The sequence below is a fragment of the Lissotriton vulgaris genome, chromosome 1_1 (genome assembly GCF_964263255.1).
Source record: "Lissotriton vulgaris chromosome 1_1, aLisVul1.2, whole genome shotgun sequence".
NCBI lineage: Eukaryota > Metazoa > Chordata > Amphibia > Caudata > Salamandridae > Lissotriton > Lissotriton vulgaris.
In genome coordinates, this window is record NC_141685.1 from 58,745,015 (window position 1) to 58,753,569 (window position 8,555).

Here is an 8,555-nt window from a genome sequence, read left to right on the forward strand (position 1 = left end):
GGCACAAATTAATGTGCTCGTCTAGATGCGTCCCCAGCAACGGTACTCACCGGGAAGCACGGAAACGGAAGGCCTCGGAAACTCTGGACTGGACTGGACCGGACTCGACTCGACTCGACTCGTGACGTAGATACTTCGGGACTTCGGAACCAGGTGGGCCTCTGAATACCTCGGACTTTGCTCTCTCAGCTAGGCTCTGGTCGGGATCCTCCGCACTCCTCACCGCCTCGTCTGGGTGTCGATCGCAGCCTCAGTCACCTCCGTTGGCCTGAGGGAGATACAGGAAATCCTGCGGGTACGCGTAGTTGTCCGTCCGGCTGTGGCAGGGGACCGGGCCTGCAACGCACCGCCGGCGCATAAGGTGGGGAAGGGGTCCCTGTTCGGGCGCCAATTATGTGGTAAATTTAAATTACCTATACTTAATTTATGCGGTAAAGTTCAATAAGAATAACTCAGTCAAAAATAAGAGGCAGAATCCGGGGCATTTGAGTTTAAAAGGGGTTTTATTCCTTAAAAAGGAATTGGTTCGAACCTTGGATTATATTCCATCACCACGAAGGTTCAGGAAGGGAATCACAATACTTTATTGACAGGATATCATATATATAGTCAATGCATTACATTAATGACAGATGCAGAAGGCGTAACAGCTGAGAGAAACGAGATAAGAAACATGTGCGTAACAGAAGGCGTGCATGAGGGCGTACACGGAGGTGTGTGCTAGACAACGTCACATAAAACGTATCACAGATGGGTGGATCCATAGAAGAATCCTGCAGTGTCAGCAGAAATATGTGGCAGGGATGCGCGCGCAGCAACATGACGTGTAACTGGAGGGTGAAGGGGACTTGACATTTAGCTCTACATGAGGAGACAGAAGTCTGTGGTGTCAGAACAACCTAATCCCAAATCGTATCTAATATCTTGTGTTTAAAGAACTGTATTATCTAGAAGGAAAGGTCTCTCGGGCAGAGGCTATTCTATACTGACTGCTAGTGCGTGCATATGCGTCTACGTGTCTACATGAGATGCGAGGAGGCCATGGGCCTACCATGGTAACATGAGCTATGAATTACTTGCATGGAGACAGTGAGGCCGGGCCCTTTGCTCTGCAGCTGGGAAGGATGTTTTCCTAAACTACCAGACAGGAATGTATTTTCGAGGAGCGGAGCAGATAACTTGAAGGTTGAATACAGTCTTGGCAGGCGAGCAGGCTGAGCCAGGCACCGCTAGCTGCGCAGGGAGTAAGTCAAGGGTCAGGAAGCGGCAAACTGCAGCTTTCAGAGACAGAAGGCAGAAAGAGCTCGATGGCAGAAATCAGGGCCTAACTCGCCAGAGCTAGAAATACATGAAAGTGCACCATGTAAAGACGTTGGCAAGGCACACTTAGGAACGGAATATCTGACCCATTCATGGTGGATCTGAAAGAGGACATGTTAACGTTGGACGCAAATGTATTTGCGTCTTCATAGCTGGAAGTGGAGGGAACATACATGTACTTGAAGCACGTACATGGAGCCGGTGGGGTCTACGATAGGGGACACAATCAATCATAAAAATTCATATTTCCTCAAAATTAGCGAATAGATTGCCGCTATATGCACCAGCACTACCACTGCAACACCATCCAGAGTTATCTGTCACCCAAGACAAGGTGGAAATGGAACAAATTCATAAAGTGGAAATAGACAAGATGGAAGATCTATTCGACGATTTGGTCCTCATAGACCTTGATAAACTTGACTATATAAGCAACCCCACAATGCTTTTTAGATTCACATATATAGGCTACAGTGAGCTCCCAAACGATTATACCCTACGTTCCGCATAATGTGCACCTTGTTAAGAAATTGTACGCCTTGCTTCAGGCGGATACTGGCGGAAAGGCATCTAAAGCACTTGACAGGTGGAATACACACCTGGACGTACACCTTACTGAGGAGGAATGGCATACATGCTGCTCCCTAACAGACATGCTCACTCCGAATGCTAACTTAAGAGTTATACATTATAAATATTTACATCAAACATACTATACCCCGCTAAAGTTACACAAATGCATACTGCCAACGCTGTGGTATTAACAATGCAGACCTTCTCTACCTAGCGTGGCAATGCCCTGATATTGGAGTATACTGGGAAAATGTCATGAACCTGCTTAGTACGATGCTAAAAACATGCATAGAATGTACAGTCCGGGTTTGTCTCCTTGGATTAGTAACAAGTCTGAGATCCCTTAAACGGAAAGTTTGTGTAATTGCATTGCTTTTAGCTAAAAGGAGGGTATCCTTGCATGGGGGGGCAAAAGTTATCCTACCGTTGAACAGTGGCTTCGAGGCATGGCATACTGTAGGGACACCTTACAGTCTTATGAGGAGGAACTACCTTCTTGCTCCAGGCCCAGAAACGTGTGGGTACCTCTATCTGATTACCTTCAAACTTATCATTGTGTAACTACATTATCAAACGACTGAACTGTTCTACACCAATCGACCACACTGTGAATTGATGTGAAATGCTGTACTGTACAACATGAATCTGTATTTATGCCTGCACTCTATTGTTTTTGTAAGATTGTATGTATGCTTTGTACAAAAACAATAAAAAAAGAAAAACAGATTTACAATTTCAATTTTTTTTGTTTGCTAGACTCTTATGCTAGTGTCCAACAGGAAGTTTTTGGCACATGAAGTAACAGTAGATGGTGTAGCACCCAGGATAATGTGCTGCATGGCTAAATACCTATAAGGTCCAACAAGCGAGACCTATTGGCTATGTCATAGCTTGTTTTCAGTAATTCCACAAGGTTCATTTAGTTACTTCTGCTCTTCCTTAGGAAAAGCATTTTTTGTCTTGCCAATAACTTTGGGACCGTTTTATGAATCTCCACTAAACTTTCCAAAAAGGTCCTCCTTTTTGACTAGTTTTTGCATAGAAAGTTGGGGGATGATTCATCAGGCGATGGCTGAGAAAAAACTGGGGGTCCCAAAATGCAAAATCCCCATGCTTTTTTCATAGACATCTATATAAACTGCTGAATGGAATTCCCTCAAGTTCGGCAGGAAGCTAGACCATGGTCCACAAATTGTGCTTTTTATGATTTGGTATAAATCTGTTCAGTAGTTTTTGTGAAATTATGGTTGAAAAATAATAGTATATATGGACTGTTGGGAGCAGCAATTTAAAAATGAAGTTTTCTGATTGGGCCAACAAACTTTTCCTTGGGCTATCTCACTCCCACGGGAGTCAGACTCCTGCAAGGGCGAGCACTATGATTGGTTACCAGCATCATGAGAAAAATGAAGAGGAAGGAGAGTGGACGGCGGGATCATGAAATCGGGCAAGGTGAGGGTGATGAGTGGTGGATTGGGGGTTGACCGAAAAGGAAGGAGGTAGACACCCTGGACCGGTGAAAGCAGCGTGGAGGAGTGTATTTCGACATATTGCATGCTGGCCTCCGACATCCGTGTAGTGGCAACTACAAAGGAAATGGTGAAGCCAAAAGGCCCTCTGACAACCCAAAGAAATAAAATGGATAAATACACTGCCGCAAAATCAGCAGACGTGGGAGCCCAGATGGCAGAAATGGTGGCAGCAGAACCATCACTAACAGCCATCATGGCAGCATTTGCGGACCTAAAAAGATCACTCGAGCCTAATATAGACACTGTCACAGTGGAAGTAAATCTCTTAAATATCCGAATAAGTAACAAATGCAGAAGGAAATATCACACAGTTGCAGAAAGTTACGCAGAGTCTTGAGGAACAATGCAACAACTCAAGCGTCAACAGGACGTGTTAGCAGCAAAACTGGAGAAGCATGAAGGGCAAGTGCGCCCAAACAACTTTCGAGTGGTGGGTGTTCCAGGAGGGACGGAGGGACCCAGTATGGAGCTCTTTCTGGGGGAACTCATGCTAAACCATCTGCGCCCAAAACGGATGTCAAGCTTTTTCATCATTGAACGGGCACACAGAACCCTGGACCCAAAAAGTAAAGATAAACCTCCTATAAAAAGGAGACTGTAGGAAATTAGCGTTTTCTGGATTTTTCATCTTTTGCTGTAATGCTATATTTTTACTTGCTTTAAATCTCTGTGCAATTTAACCCTGCCGACCAGTGGTAAAGTGTCTGTATTCCCCCTTTAAACATGGTCAAATTGGTATAGTCCTAAATTGATTATTTTCCTTGTCTATAAGTTGCTAAAAAAATAATTAAACAACTATTTTTAACAGCCATTAAAATTCAATCCAATGGTGAAGTTGGATTTTTAATTAATATTTATGAAAAATAACTTTTAGTTTGAACTCTTTATTTTATTGTTATTAGAATGTTCAGTAAACACACAGTTGCAGTTCTACATCGTAATGCATAGTTAACATTATAATGTTTGTATATTTCAAATACAGCTAGCACTGCTGTGACGTACAATCAGCATATTGCACCCCGAGTTTGTGAAACACTCCGTAGTCGTGAACATAACCCTTGGAGGTGGAACTTTCCCCCAGAACATTAAGCGATAACCCCCCCTCCCTTCCCCCCAACTGGTATGCATAGTTCTTACGTCTTTGATATATTGACGTGAAAGCAAGTACACCCGGTTAGCGTTCAAGTTCCCTCGGGAGAATCATCCGTTACTGTCAGGCGAGGGAGGCAGAGGTATTTCAGGCAGGTAATTTCATTGAATTCGGTGGACAACAGAGACAGAAGGGGCCTCCAAACCTCTTTAAATCCGGATATAGAGCCTGAAAGGGAGGCATGAATGCGCTCCATACCCAAAATGTACCACAGCCTATGGAGACATACTACATAGGTGGGGGTTGTGTGCGTACCCCAGTGTGTTAAAATGTTTTGAATCACCGCCCCTAGTGCTAAGCCTATCTGTTTTCCTTTGTGAGACTTCAGGGTGAATGTTAGAGGGTTGGGTAAGCCTAATATAACAGAGAACATGAATCTTGCGATCCGTGTCTCGAACTGCCCATCGATGTCATCCAAGATTTTGGGCCAATATTCGGACAGTACAGGGCAATCCCACAACAAGTGTAGCAAGGTCCCATCCTCCCCGCCAGCATGTGGGACTGCGGTCAGGGTTTCCTTTGTTTAGGCGCACAGGTGTCAGGTCCAGTAAGTAGCTATCTTGAAAGCTGTTTCCTTGCTGGCTGTGTTTCGCACAGTGTGCTTGTCCTTAGAATTAATGTCTCCCCATTCTTTCTTTGGGAGATCCCCGCCAAAGCTCCGCCATCCGGCGTCTCTGACCGGGGCTAGGCTGTGTAGGTGCCGATAAGCGCAGCATTAGGTTTAGTTTCAGAAATCAACTTTTTATCCGATACCTTTGTGACCAACCATTTTTCAAAGTCTGTTAACTTCCTATTAACTTTGGGGTGGATGTTGGGGTGTAGAAGTCAGTGTCTAAACTGCGTGCAATGAAACCTTTCCGTCTCTGGAAGTGTATAGTCCTGTCGTAGTTGTGTGGAAGGGAATAATCCTGTCTACATCAAACAGGTGGCACTACTGTACAGCTTGCCAGGCTGTGAAAGCCCCGACCTCCAACCTCGACTTTAAGTCCTTGTACTCCTGTAAGGGCGTCATTGGCGAGGGGAATGTCGTGAGCTCCTTTTTCGTCGCCACCTCCTCCCATACAACCATCACCGCCCTAGTAATTGGTGACCCCTGTAGGCCCAGTGGCCTGTCAGCTTTTTTTAAAAATGGCACTTTCCACAATGTCCTGTGTGTAGGAGAGTAATGCGAGTATTGTGATGTGTGAGGGTGCACCTCTCTACACAAATCCACTAACCCATAGACTGGAGCCATTCTCTATGTACTTGTGAAATCGCTCCAGCCTGTGAGTATCTATTTTCTGACCGGTCCTTGGTTCCGTCCATAACCATGTTTAGGTCCCCTCCTATGATCGTCCTACGCTCATGTCTGTGCAGTATCTCGGATACAGCCGACCTCAGGACTTTCTCCTGCCCTGTGTTTGGTGCGTATGTGGATCCTATCACTAGGGTATGTCCACCTATCTTGAATACGTGGGCTAAAAGTCTTCCTTTGATTTCGGCCACCTTTTAACCCACTGTCCCCTTAAACCGTTTGGTTACTAAAATAGCCACCCGCCTTCTTTTCCAGGGTAGATGAAAGAACTGCTGGGGAAAGAGTCATGACCTCATTCTATGCCAATCTTTGGAGAGGAGCTGTGTCTCCTGGAGCAGGCACACATCTGCCTCCATGTTATCCAGGTAGGAAAGGATGGACCTCCTTTTATTGGGATTGTTGAGACCTCTCGCATTGAGAGTGAGAATTTTCAGTGTGGGCTGGGAAATAGCGTGCCATAGTGAGTGCACCAGCTTTGGCCTGTATTTGGGTCCCTGTGATGCCTCTTCCCCCTGAGCTCCCAACGTCTGCCTGGCCTCCATTGCCTTTTGATCCTTTCTTCAACGACTTTAAGCTGCATACCAGTTCTCCACCCTCCCATCCCTAACCCCAACTTAGAAACCCATTAACGTCAAATTTTCCAGGGCCCACCATTCGTGTGTGCATGTCCTTGAAGTTGAAATAGTTGGGAACGCCTGTGGCCACTTCCCAGTGTCTCTATGCTCCCCATGTCTCTACATTCCCCATGTTTCTACGCTCCCCGCAGACTTCTTCTCCGGCCACCCAGCCTTGCAACTGTCACTTATCTGTCCCTCAATCGTTCACGGTGTCATCATGGGGGAATGTCTCCTTCGACAATGTCTCCAGCACTGCTAGTCTTTCTTGTGCCATGGTCTTGGGGTCCGGTCTCGTCGCTCGCTCTGTGTTACGCCCCCCATAGACCTTATGCCATCTTTCCCGATGATTTTTCGTCTGCGGGCCCTCAGTCTCCTCCTGGATTGGATTCTCAATGCCCAGCACCTGGCAAGTGTCCTGCATGGCTCTGAGCTGGAGGAGTTTGCCCTGACATATGAAAATCAGCCGGAAAGGGTGACCCAAAGAATACGGTATTCCTTGATTTCTAAGAAGCGTGGTTGCCACTCGGAACTCCCTACTCTTTTGAAGTGGTATTAGAGTCGGGTCCTGGTACAAAGCTATGGAGAGGTCCTGATAAGTGGTTGCTTGTCCCTGGCAGCACGTAGTATATACTCTTTTAGTTGAAAGTCTGGAATGTAAGCCAAAATATCCGGTTGGGGCGCCCAGTATGCTCCTGAAGAGACCCTGCAGGTATTGTGTGATGTCTGGCCCTTCTTCTTTAGGTGGAACTCCCTTAAAGCGGATGTTGTTTCGCCAAGACTGATTCTTCAGGTCTTCTGTGTGTGCCTGGAGATCGATCTGTTGAGCCTTGAGCCGGAGTATCTCTTGCTGTAGATGCTCCACCTCCTCTTCCTGGGATTGCTCCTGATCCTCGTTGGAGGCCACACGTTCCCCAACGGCATCAACGTCCTGCCTTATCATAAGGAAGACGTTGGTGTTGTTGGGGAACGTGTGGCCTCCATCGGTTATATCCTTCATCTCCCCCGCTATTTCACTTTTCAGCATCTGCAAGTCGCCTCGTAATGCACCGAATAGCGACTCTAAAAAGGCGTGGGTAATTAGGGCTTCAAAGGTGTCCGCATCTTGGCTGATTTGTGTCTAGGGGAGAGCCTCCCTTCTCCGCTGCTGGTCATCGGGAGCTTGGTCAGCATCTCTTTTAGATTCTGATCCTTATTGCTTCTCGCTGATTACATGGCTGCTATATCTCTTACCACATCACCAGACCAGCCTGCCTTGTTGTGGGGGCCTCAGCCCCAGTGGGTGGCTGTCATCGGGTTGTCCTCCCGCTGAGCTCCACTATGCTGTTGCAAGATTGTAGAGGGCCAGAGGTGTCACTCCCTTTCAGTCTCGTCCGGGCCTTGCTGCCTTTGACCGTCTGCTATATCCCTGCTGATTGTCTGCTGCTTGTTCTCAATACTCTAAGCACTTTGCGCACAAACCTGCCGCAAATCCCCCTGAAGGCCAGCATGCCTATTTGAACCTGGACCACTGCGTCTAATTCCTGAACTATGTGCTTGCAGACCGTGGTTTCCTCTGACTTGGCAGTCAGCTCCAGAGAGACTAATCCATGCCCGGGCCCTTCATCCATTGGCACCTTATGATTCTTACAGCGTTACTGTTCATATCTCATTTCCTTTATTGGATTTTGTCATTTTAGTGTCATTTTGTCTAATACATTTTACTTTATTTTTCTATTTTGGTTTTTTTTTTTACTGTTTTGCATATTGACTTTTACTTTTTTGGTTTCTGCATAAATATTTGACATATTACCTTAAGTTAAGCCTGCCTGTTCCGTGTTTAGGTACCAGGGGGTTGATCCTAGGTTAATTGGATTGCTTTGAAAGTACATTCTGACAACATTTATGATTGTTCCTCATCTACCGCAAATATTAATTCAGTTTCTTACAGAAACGATCTGAAATTATCTGCAAAACAGGCAGTTGATAACCTTCCAGGGTTGAAGCACCCTGTGGACAAACTGGAATACGGGAATAGTATTGCGTGGCAATTGAACCTCTTAAAAAATTCAGCTTGGAGATCAACCTAGAAT